Here is a 13,181-nt window from a genome sequence, read left to right as displayed (position 1 = left end):
TAAATTGATTTCCCTTGTTTCATCCTTTTCACAGGTAGATTGTTAAATCAGCTGAAACCTCAAGGTGTTGCCAGGCTGGCATCTAAATAGATTTATTCTGTATAACCCCTGCTGACACCCTGTGTTCTGCTTTAATCAGCAGTGCTGATCAGAAAGCTCCCTTTGTAAGGTTTTTGACTCTCATTTCCAGTGACCACATGTCTTTTGATTGAAAATAGTTCATCCATTGAGAGGTGATGGAAAGGAGGAAGGAAACCCCCCACTCAAACTGGAGAGGGGTCACTAGACATGCAGAGCTTGTGCTTTGTGGAGGAGACACGACCAATGCCTGCATAGACAGGGGGATAAAAGGAGAAAGGGAGTTATGATAGGGATATTTGCCTCAGGGAGATGCCAGGAGGATGAGCCCCTCTAATTTCAGTAATCAGTAGACAGTTAGGGATACACTTGTGAAGGTAGTTATGAGTGGACTTGGGTAACTACAAACTATGGGCTCTTTCATAAGGCTGTAAGTTTTCACAACACCAATTTTTGCTTTATGCATTTCAGTCAAAATAAGGTTAACTGTTTTTAGAAGAGTTTCAGAAGAAACTAGTCCCAAATGAGACATGGTATGGGAATTGTCCATGGGAATAAAAACACAAGAGTTGAGAGGTGTCAGAAGGTGACATATTTGGCCAGTGATGATGCAGTAAGATGAGACCAAATAAAGCTGGACCTGTGAGGGGACAGTGCTTTGTGTGTGAAATCCCACATCTCTGTCACCTTGCCTCTGCAGTATTTGCTGTAAGAATAATTCTTATCAAAGACAGAGTCTATTTTTTGTTCCAAAGAATGCCACAGGAAAGATTACTTCCTAACAAAAGAAAAATTATTGTCCCTGGTGTTCACCCTACATAAACCACAAGTAATTTACCTATTCATACTTATAACACAAGTTAGTGTCCAGACTCAATACAATCTACACATGCAAAGTCTTCCATTTGGTGTTAAGCTCTCTCCCTTCACCCAACACAGTTCTCTGGTAATATACACTAACCAGTTAGCAAACCTATGTTTTTGTGCATGCTCCCCATTTAATATTTTCCTACACTTAAGTTTTTGTAAACATGAACAAAACAAATAGCAAATTGCAAAATAGCATTCAAAAAGGTTACTTACTCTCCATTACTTTAGTCTCCCAATGCCTTCCACAGGAAAGACACATTCTTCAGCACAAAACTGGGATTCACTGTTGCATTGTTGTGCATACATGAGCTTGCCATGAGCCTACCACAATGCTTTTCATGGCTTTTCTGTCTTCAGCAGCACTGTCCCTGTCTTGTCCCTAAACCTGAAGCCACAAGATTAAGACTGTGACCCAAAGCCTAGTTTCAGGCAACATATCCCCTGGTAGATATGCTTCATTTCAATTTATTTTACAAGTTGATATCTATTCTTCTTGCTTTCCATTGAAAAGAACAAAATCTGTCCCATGTGCCAAGTGAGTTCTAATAAATCATTACCCTCTTCTAGTCATTTCCATTTTCAATTCATTTCATGCTATCAATTCCCCCCAAGCATGTATTCAAGTCAACTCATAGTCTGTACTCCACCAGTGCTTATGGCATATTATCCACTTTGTTTCAAGTTTCTGTTCTCTCAGTACCAACAGAAGACATTAAACGAGCATAACTGGAAAACAATAACCCTTAGTCCTCTTGTTTTATGAAGTAATCCCAGTGATCTCTACTGTCTTGCAAAATTCCCCTTTCAAGTAAAGTCCAGTAACTCTACAGTTCAGCAGGCATTGTATCTCCTTTGTTACTTCAAATTTATGTTTTTCTCTATACCCAGAAATTGTAAAATCAGTCTGAATCAGCATACCATGCAATAAAGGAGGATTATACAGGGTTGTCAGTGAACATCCTGAAATGGAGATGCCTTTTAGATAGTTACATAATTCAAGAATACTGTTTCTGTAAATCTCTGCTACAGCACCATGCACATGCTGATCTATTGAAATCCTGCCTTATATAACCCACCAGTATTCAGGAAACTTAGTACCTTCAATACATCAAAATGCACTACACATGTTCTGGCACACTTACAGTTGAAAATCAACACAGCAAGGAGAAAAGGTGTTGTTGATAAAATAATAAAAAATTAACTACAGGGTAAAAAAGAAAACCTTTCAAGATTTTGAAATTACACACTTGAAGTAGAAGAAATGAGATAAAGCCTTAAATGTCCTTGGGAGCTGTGGTTCAAAACAGTGCATGCAGCACACTTAAATTCAAGCTAATTGGATACTTGAATTGTTTAGAAGACATAAATTTGCTGTAGTTAAAATCCTTGGGGTACTGGTTGTCTCTTCAATAACACACTTCATAGAATCACAGAATGATTTGGGTTGGAGGGGATCTTAAAGCCCACCCTGTGCCACCTCCTGCCACAGGCAGGGACACCTCAACCAGAGCAGGCCCCATCCAGCCTGGCCTTGGGCACTGCCAGGGGTGGGGCAGCCGCAGCTCCTCTGGGCAGCCTGGGCCTGGGCCTCGCCGCCCTCTGAGGGAAGAATTTCTTCCTCACATCTAATCTAAATCTCCCCTCTTTTACTTTAAAGCCATTCCCCCTTGTCCTGTCCCTACACCCCCTGACACAGAGTACCTCCCCAGCTTTCCTGCAGTCCCCTTCAGGTACTGGCAGACCACTGTGAGGTCTCCCCAGGGTCTTCTCTTCTGTGGGCCTGTCCCAGCCTGTCTCCATTGTAGAGGTGCTCCAGCCCTCTGATCATTCTCACGGCCTCCTCTGGGCCCACTCCAACAGGTCCATGCCCTTCATGGGCTTCCTAAACTGACAGAGGTGCCTCAAGCTTGTAGTTTTCATCTGGCCTTTCAATGAGAAACCAAAAGAATAAAAAAGAATAAAAAAGTCTAACAACTGAATTAGAAAACATCTTGCAGCCAAACCTTGTAACAGCATCCAGTATTACAGACAACAGTGGGGAAAACAAAAATAAGCAGTTAATACTGTACTCTGTCCTTTACAGAAAGGAAGCCTTTCCTTTACAGAAAGGAAGTGTTACATACATAGTCTGTTTTAGCAAAATATATATATAGTTAGTTAGTTAGAGAGAGAGAGATTTTACAGTACAGTAAACATGGTTATATATATATGCATATCCTGTAATTCTTTCTGCTTCATCCAAGTTGATTACCAGTTTGGGGCAATTAAAGCAAGTGATGCAAGTGATGAATTTGAGTACCCATTTTCTATAATGACTGTACAGTACTGGTGGGAGAAAAGAGGTAGTTAGCAAAAAAATCATGAAATAAGTTATGTATGCAGACAGAGAAGATGCACTGAAAACAAACAGGCAAGAAAAGCCCTTCTGGATCAGACCAAGAGTTATCTTGCTAAGTATCACATTTGCTATGGTATTTGGAAGCTACTACAGAGGAAAGCTTAGAACTGGAGAGTATGGAATACATTCCCCAACTCTCTGTTGGCCCCCAGACCTTTTCATCGCAGGGTCTTCTTTTGCCACAGGTAATATTTATTTAGAAAATAAGCTCCAGCAGATTGCTTTGCAGCTTTCCTATGGTTGCATGTTGTCTCAGCGTTCACATGCTGGTTTGGTCAGGAGATCCATAGCTTGAATACACAATGAGCACTGCTTTCTCTTGCCAGTTTTTCACATGCCTTTTACTAGCTTCTTTATCCCTTCCAGAGGATCTGATAGAAGTTGCACAATATTAATTCTTTCCAGTAATGTTTATAGTTTCTCTGTCCATTCATTACAAGTATGCTGATCGCCATAATGTCTAGGGGCTCTTTCAGAGCTCCTCCTGGTTTCCCAGGGAAGCTGCAGTAGCCAAAAGTGCTTTAATCCATCTGCATTCAGTAATAAGGTTGTGACCTTTATTCTCTAAGGCAGATCTCAAAGTTAACTATGCATTTGTGACCAAGAGATTCAATTGCAGCTGAGGGTTCTGCAAGAATTGCTCTCACAGAGCTCTGATATGACTCAAAGCAGAATATACCTGTCAGTGAGGTGGTAGATTTGATACCACAGGTCCACAAAGAGACATTGTTTCTCTTTGCCTACAATACCAAAAGAAGAGTGAGGGGCTAGGATTTAGTAACAGACATTTTATGTGCCAATGTTAAATGCTTTTTTTTCTTTTTTTTTCTTTTTTTTTTCCCTATTTCAATTAAAAAGATTTATTCAATTTTCAAATGTTATTTCTAGGATTTCCAATACCTGATTTTTTTATTATTTATTTATTTATTATTTTCTTAAAAAATGCAGCTAATGTTCACCTGGTATTTAAATGGAATTTTTTGGTTTGAGCAGATTCTCTTCCACCAGCAAACTAGACTGCCTGGTTAAGTGAAATACATTTTAAAGAACTAGGTTCATTTCACATTTGCAGCATGGCTAAGCCCCTATTTATGAGAAAATATTTTCAAAACTGAGTATATCTAATTTATGAAAGGTCTTTGGATCTGTTTCGAAGAGTACTACACAACTTGTACATCTCTTAGGATCATAAGCTCAGCTTAAATGTACAGAAAACAGCAGGGATTTGATCAAGTATTTTCCTTTAAAATATTTGCTATAGATACAATCACTTATTGGCATTTTAAATAAACTGGAAGTCTTCACTATTTCCTAAAGCTTTTTGGGGGTATTTTGTCCCGAAGAGCATTTCCCAGAGGCTTTTATCACATCTAGAAAGGGGGCTTATTCACAGAGCATTATTCATGATTTGTCTTCAAGGTATTTTTTATTTTTTGGACAATGTCTTCTGAAGAAAAACAAATAGTTCAAGACAGAATACTTTGAACTTCAAAACTGCCTAAATTTCCCCGTGACACATGACGGATAAGTCAGCCTTATGTCTCTTGATGTAAATATTTCAAAATATTCAGCAATAATCTGACCTCTGAACAGAGTCAAGGAATCCTAGCTACTAGTGATTCTGGTGCTACAAAATATTTTTGCACCATTTCCCTTGGGAAAAAAAAAAAAAAGAGAGAGAGAAAGAGAGAAAAAGGGAGAGAAAAAGAAAAAGAGAGAGAAAAAGAAAAAGAAAGAAAAAGAGAGAGAAAAAGAGAAAAGGAAAAGGAAAAGGAAAAGGAAAAGGAAAAGGAAAAGGAAAAGGAAAAGGAAAAGGAAAAGGAAAAGGAAAAGGAAAAGGAAAAGGAAAAGGAAAAGAAAGAAAAAGAAAAAGAAAAAGAAAAAGAAAAAGAAAAAGAAAAAGAAAAAGAAAAAGAAAAAGAAAAAGAAAAAGAAAAAGAAAAAGAAAAAGAAAAAGAAAAAGAAAAAAAAAAGAAAAAGAAAAAGAAAAAGAAAAAGAAAAAGAAAAAGAAAAAGAAAAAGAAAAAGAAAAGAAGAAAAAAAGAGAGAAAGAGAAAGAGAAAGAGAAAGAGAAAGAGAAAGAGAAAGAAAAAAAGAAAAAGAAAAAGAAAAGGAAAAGGAAAAGGAAAAGGAAAAGGAAAAGGAAAAGAAAAAAAAAGAAAAAGAAAAAGAAAAAGAAAAAGAAAAAGAAAAAGAAAAAGAAAAAGAAAAAGAAAAAGAAAAGGAAAAGAAAAAGAAAAAGAAAAAGAAAAAGAAAAAGAAAAAGAAAAAGAAAAAGAAAAAGAAAAAGAGAAAGAGAAAGAGAAAGAGAAAAAGAAAAAGAAGAAAAAGAAAAAGAAAAAGAAAAAGAAAAAGAAAAAGAAAAAGAAAAAGAAAAAGAAAAAAAAGAAAGAAAAAGAAAAAGAAAGAAAAGAAAAAGAAAGAGAGAGAAAGAGAGAGGGAGAATTTTAGATCTCTGACTCTTGACATGACTTCAGCAAGGAAATGGAAAGTGGTTGGCCTTGTTTAGCAATAAGCTGAGAATTTCTCTCCACGTGTTGATGTGCCATTTATTATTGTGGACCTCTACATATTCTCCTGAAAACTGAGATTTTAATACTCAGTGCTTTCCATAATGGATCCAAAACCTTAAAATTCCTTCTTTTATTTCTTTAAAGACCAACAACTCACTCAGAGGAAAATCAATTATTTATCATACCTTAAATCCCTGATCAACATCAGAAGGATCTACCCAGATATTCCCAAGACACTTCTTTTCATTGGTTCCCCAACAACATTTAACTGAAAGTGTGTATAGCTATTTAACTGTTTCAGAATTCCATCAATAACAATAGTCTACAAAATGAAAGCTGTACTGCAGCAGATGGGAAGAGATGGAAGAAAATGCAAGGACACTGGAGGAGACATCTGTGGTTCTGAATTTCTTGCACATGTACAATGAATACCTAGCAGATCACTCTCACCCTCATGCTTAGAACAGAAAAAAGTCACTCAGTAAAGCATGTGTTGCTGACCAAACTGTTCAATGTAATCCAACTGGAAAAGGAGAGAGAAATTTTGCCGCCATTTTAATGGTGAGAAACATACCTGTATTTATTTCACTGCAAGCACCACTGGAAATAATGTGTCCATCAAAGTGGCTTGTTTGGAGCTGACGACAATCTAATCACTGTCTTGTTTAGGTTGATAGACTAAGGCAAACAGACAGTTTAATCAACTCTAATCTTTTCCATCCCTGAAGCTGTATTGTAGCTAGGGTCGTCACTGAGGATATGTGGATATGTGTGTTGTGCAATGGTTGTGTATAAGGCATTTGGTTACCATGTCGGGAGCTGCATGTACACCTGACTAAACCTCTTCTAATACTTAATTTAATGTAAGGTTCTGTCTCATCATATTAACAAAAAAAAAAAAAAAAAAAACTCCATAGCAGCAGGATTAAAGGTCTTTTCAATGTTTGTATTCAAAATAAAAATTGCAGTGATCTTTTTTCAGTTTTCTTTACTGAAAGACTAGCTCCTCAAGCTCTGTAACTCAGTTGTGATCAGCTACTATCTTGCATAATGCTTTTGTTCCTCGATGAGTAAGCTGAGATTTCAGGAGCAAGTGATCCTATTTGATGACTTTAAAACATGTTTTTCTCTGCTTAATATTGTACACCAGTTTAATAATCCAAATAGGGCTGGTAGAAATTAGTTAAAAGTGATCCAAAAATGATCCTATTTGAAAACTTTTCTCTTGCGATCCCATTCAATATATTTCTCTGAGCCCTGGTTTACAATACAGCAACAGAGAATGTGGAGAAGAGGATTTCTGAAACGGGAAATTAAAAGATATTTCAGGCTTGAATGTTTTAATAGCTTGTCCAAACAGAAGTGTTCATTGATACAGCATTTAGTTCAGTTTTGTTCCTATCAGGATTCATTAACAAGAGGAAAAAAAGATATTTTTGATTTTAAGATTCCAATCCTGCTTTCTGCTTTCCTGCTTTTTTCCGATCCTTATGAAGGGTGTATATAAGGATAGATAAATCAGCTTGCTAAGGTAAAACTGGTATTTAGGAGGAAGGTCTTGTCAGCACAAGAACTGACAAAATAGCTGCAACAAATGAAGCATTTATTGTGAGGAGTCATGAGAATTATTTTGCCAATTGTCAGCTAAGCATCAAGCATTTTCATGTTAACTTGGAAATAGCAGTCTCCATTGAGAAACCCCAGCAGCTGAAATCCTGCTATTCACAAGAAAATAATAAGAAAAAAAACCCTTAGTAGACAATATTACTTTGTATTATCTACCAAACCCTATGCATGAGCTCTCCTCTTGAATATCCCCACTTTGTTTCACACTGATGTATTTAATGGCCTCATTTGTGTATTGGTTCACATTTTCATTATATTTTGCCATTTAGCATTCTCCATGATTGTGTTTCATTGAACAGATGCACTACAGTTTCTCTGCAGCAAATTCTATGATCCATAATTAGATGTCAATATGTTTTCTTGTAATGCTATTGTGAATTAAACACATTTTTAGTTACATGGACATTAATTAAAATCATATGCTGAATTGTTACATCTTTTCAAGCCAGTTGGAGAAAATATTTCTGGTTTACTTCAGTGCTATAGAACATTCCTTTTTATTTCTTCATTAGTTACTGTACTGGAAGAATCTACCCCTGTCCCACCCCAAATGACGCAGTATTATCGTTTATAACAAAATGAATCCTGCCCTGCAATGAATGGATCTAAGGGGTAAAGAATGTCCTCAGTCGTATGCATTTACTTGGGGGGGTGATGGCAGTCTCTCTAGAAATTGAAACCCACATCTCTTAAATGCTACAGAAGGAAGGCAAGACCCGGAGCTTATTTCTTGCCCATTTGTCACTGCCTATACAGGGCCATGCTGGAGAATAAATGTATGGCATCAGTAAAAAGTGACCTTAAAACAAAGAAGAAGCAGGTCTATAGTCCAAAAGTTAGAGCCTACAAGCAAAGTTTAGAAACCTGACTGCTGTTAACAAAGAGGAGGAACAGAGGGAATAAGACTAGTACTAAGATCTTACATAATCATTGACATGTTTTATATACTAAATGATGTAATTTTTTTCGCCTGTAGGGGAATCAGTTTTGATGGGCAGGAGCTAAGAATTTTCTCTTAAAAAAATCTATAGCAGTAAGTTTTGGAGGAGGTTTCAAGCAGGTCCCAACAGAATGAATGGCATAAGGCTGGCATAAGATGTGTGAAATAACTGTAAACAGCTAGTGGGATGTGAGCTAGTGAGGAAAAGAGCAAAGAACAGCTTAAAATAATAAGGCGAGCCAGTGAGAACCAATATTCTTCCCTATTATTGTAGGTGGCACGTCCTTCCAAAAACACCCTTTTGGTTAGTATAACATTTATTTCTACTTCCTACTCACTGAGGGCAAGTTTTGCCTCCACTTTGCGGTTGCTGAAGTTTCCAAGACATACTTGATGTAATTCTGCTCCAGAAGAGTAAGAGCAGGATTAGGAAAGGAAGTCAGGGTTCATCCTCTCCTGTGTGTGGTGGAGTTTTACTCTGCAGAACATAGTGCTGTGGATTGCATTGGGTAGAGACAAGTAGAAGAGGTGCTCACTAAAAAATAAAAATAATTTAAAAAAAAAAAAGCTAGGTGGTTCCTTTGCAAAACAATCCATGTAAAGCAAATTCTGAACTGTTCAAGGAGAGGATTCTGTGCTGACCCTCTTTTACTGCCCTGCTATGGCACATCCCCTGCTGCCCAGTCCTACCTCCAGAAAACGTACTTACAGGTGTGAGTTTGCTCCAGGAAGAAACAGTGACCCAGGTAACAACCAAATTCTGCTTTTACGTACAGTCGTATCATACAGTACCATACAGACATACAATGCAGTAGCTCATTATAATCTCAGTAGCTTTCAAAGGAATGGCTAAGGATTTGGTTAGGAAAGTACAGTAGAACATACAGGGGAGAAAGAAAGAGGACTAATCCAAGCCACCAAATGAGCTCCTTCCATCTGTGGAGACTTAAAGCTGTCTTATGACACTTGGAAAGCCCACAGGTATTTTTCCACAGTGTGAATTCATTACTAACTCAGGTACAAAATGCGTTTTCCTGCAGCATTCCTTGCACTCAGTCCTCCCTCATCCCCTCTCATACACAGCTGTATAGGGTAGTTTATTACCAGAGCCTGTGGGGATGTTACCTTCAGCATTTTCCAGAAGATGTTAATTGATTAAAACTTTAATGTTTAAAAGATGGGTATTTGCAAAATGAGAAATTCAGAAGGAAGAAAAAAAAAATCTTTATCCCATTTCATTGGTATTTTGGTGAAAAGTTCAAATTTTTAGCTCTCAGAAGATACAGAAAAACTTAGGGGAAAACAAAAAACTTGTGAGTGACTGCCTTTTTCCAAGTTTTCAGCCTGTGAAAGTTAGATTGCAATTTCTCCTCCTGACTTAGCTCTATTTTCAGTGAGAGCACATGCGGTTCTAATGAGTGCCATTAGGTCCGTGACAAATTTTCTGAGTATCAAACCTACTTATGGTAAAACACAGACTTCACAAAATTAAAAATAGTGTATTGAGTTCTTAGGAGATTGAAAGGCAAACATTCTGAACTGTGAATAAGTCAATTTTTTAAAACCTGTAAGAAATCTCAAATTTAGAGAGGAGCTCAATTTGCATGCAAGATTTACTGTAAATTTTAAACACAAATGTCATTGAAATGTTCACAGAATTAGGTTATACAAAAGACAAGTTCTGACTGAAGATTCTCTACTGTTTGCAAGTATCACATAGGCAAATAGCTCGAGCAGTTATGAGTTTAAAGTCTATAGATCAAGGCTTGGATTCTGTGAACACATCAAAAGTCTCATAGCAGCTCCCAAGGTTCTGCTGATTAACCCAGTAGGATATTAATTAAGGAAACATCTGCCATCCATACTCAGCATTCTCTTTCACCAATTAGGAGAGATCTGGGTAATTCAGACTTCTGAAGCACATCTTTTTTTTTTCTCCCCCCCCCCCTTTTTTTTTTTCCACAGAATTAAGTCTATACAGCACTGACTGAAATGAGCCAGTTTACTACTAAAACAGACTGTAATACCTATTGGAAATAGCAGAACTGAAGGAAAAAGAAGATTAACATTTTAAAAATAGTTCAAGCTACCTGACCCAGTTTTGTGTAGCTGCTGGATTCTCAAGCAGACATCTTCCCATGCCACATACTGGAAGAATAGGGGGCTAGACATTCCCTTCACAGAGAAAAAGCTCTGGAGTAAAGGAAAACAACGCATAAGTTCAGTGAAGCTGTCCGAAAATGACTAGTTAAGAGCAAGATATTTTTTGAAGCTGTATATGAAGAAGTCAAAGTCAGAAGCATGCTAATCATTTTCCTTGCTCTATTGTCTGCCTTCGCAGATATGGTGAGTACGTTCCATACCGTTGTGCTTTATAACACCGACAGTGGCATCTGCATGACTGCAGCCAAAAGTACAGTGCTGCTTGTATGGTGCCCACTTTGAAGTGGTTGATATAGTTAACATAAAGAGATTACCGGCAGGTCTTTCTTATACATCTTTTCACTGAGCAGTCTTGTCCTGTTTCACCCTTTCCATCTTGACTACTCTAGTCAAAGTCAGGTTAAGGCTGAAGTTAGTCATGGCTACACAAAGCTACCAGAGGGATATCACTACCTGAAAGCTATTCCGAGTCCACCACTTTGATCGCGTCAACTTCCTTGCAGCCCACACAGTTCCCCTTTCCTTAACCTGCTGTGATCTTCAGCTTGTGTTCACCACCTCCATGGTTCAGCTGAGTCCTGGTTATCAGTCCTCATACATTACTGAGATACCAAGGACTCCAGTCACTCAGCAACAGACACTTCCTTTGTGCTTTCATTCTCATTGCCCAAAAGAACACAGGGCCCTGTAAACACAAAGAAGCACTTCATTTTCCTATTTCAACACTAATCTTAAAAATCCTCCTCTGCCATGATGCTTTACAAAAATTGTCCATGGTTAAGCAGCTGGTGTGCCGAGACCACTGCCTACTGTGCCAGTCAATTTCCTCTTATTTTTAACATTCCCCATGCAGGACCAGCCATCTGTTTCATGTTTTATCCTTTGATTACAATCTTTTGGGGATGGGTTTATTTCTGTACATTTAGCACCAGCCAGACTGGGGTCAATGAACCCAGGCAGCCCCATTCAGTAGTATATAAATACATAGTATAGCCCTTCATACAGCAGTTGCAGGGATTGGGTTTGTTTTCCTTTTGCCATTGGAACGGGAAGTAATCCAACATTTTTCATTCAGTTCTTTTTATTATTTCTTTAATTAGAATTCAAAAAACTCAAAGACAAAAAAAAAAAAAAGAAAACACTCACTAGCTTTTTGCATTTGCACAGGTATGTCATACAATAATACCATTTAAGAATTGATTACTAAATACTGTATTTTTGAAGTGATTCTTTCTCCCTCTCTGTCAGAACCCTGAATGTCAAAGCAATGTATGATGCACCAGGTTTTGTTGCTTAATTCTTAATTACCACTGAGTCAGAATATGTATGGAACTGTGATTAGCTTTATAACAAAAGAAGCAAAAGTAGAGAAGAACTGAAGGGGATGGGGATAGGGGGAAGGGGTGACAGGACACACGATGACTGGGTGTCTTAGGAAACTTTCTTCTAGTTTTCCTAAGGTAGTTTCTAAAACATCTTAATTTAAACAATTGTTGCACAGTAAGGCCTCTTTTAAACCAGTGAAAGATCTACAGATTAGATGTTGCATGTCAATGGTACCCTCTGGGTTGGTAACATCTGAATGAGTCATTGCTAGACTGCAGGCTTTCTCAAATATAGGCCTAGCTTTTCCAAAGGTGCAGGCTTCATCGCCACCAAAGAGATGAGTATTTTGTCCCTGCAGATGTCTTTTCAAGCATGTTTTAAAGAGCTCTTGTCCTCCTGCTTAGTATGGTAGGGGCATGGCAGGTGGCAAATCATTTTGTTAATGGGCTTTCATGGCAGGATAGCATAGCAGAAGGTGGGAAATGCAATTGCAGATTTCCCTTTTGCCTTAGGAAAGTTGAACACATTTTCCCCTATGAGATCCTTAACTAGCCAGAAACAGGCACATCTATGGTGAAGCTACACCAATTGCTTCTCCTGAAGCTGTTCCATTACTTCATGCAAAATTAGATAGCTGTGCCTCTAGCTGTAACCTTTTGGCAGTAGACTTCTGGGTATTCTGTACCAGCCCCTACGCTTTCCAGACATTTGTCCAGAATCCAACATATCTTCACAGGTAAGAAAATGTGGAAATGCCTAATTTATAATTATCAGAGGGCTTTAAACATGCTAGTGAGTATTTCTCAGAACTGAAATGTGTTAGTCCCAACCATGACCAAAAGATAAGGAGCACTTCTGAAATTTCAATTCTGAAAAAGCAGGCTGGAAATTATCTGAGTTACAGGAGTTACATGTTGAAGAGGTGTGCTTAATCATAAGAATTTTGGCCTGAGGTGTAGAATGATGATTAATCACCCAATCACACCATTTTCAACATCTAGTTATGCATACAATGTACTTCCATTACTAAAATCATCCTGTAGGAACAATGGCAGTATAGTGTATCTGGTATACAGAAACAAGAAAGGATAATAAACTGGTAAAAGACCAAACACGTAAACAAACAAAACCAACAGGATAATACAGAAGAGAACAGAAAGACAGGAAAAAAAATAGAACAGTGGTTAACCATTTGTTTTACCTTTCTGATGTTCTGAGTTTATGAAATCCAAGGGAAAAAAAAAAGATGCAAAGAAAAAAAGTATCT

This window comes from Anser anser, assembly GCF_964211835.1.
Source record: "Anser anser genome assembly, chromosome: Z".
NCBI lineage: Eukaryota > Metazoa > Chordata > Aves > Anseriformes > Anatidae > Anser > Anser anser.
The sequence above is the reverse complement of the archived record's forward strand: the minus strand, read 5'-3'. Positions refer to the sequence as shown.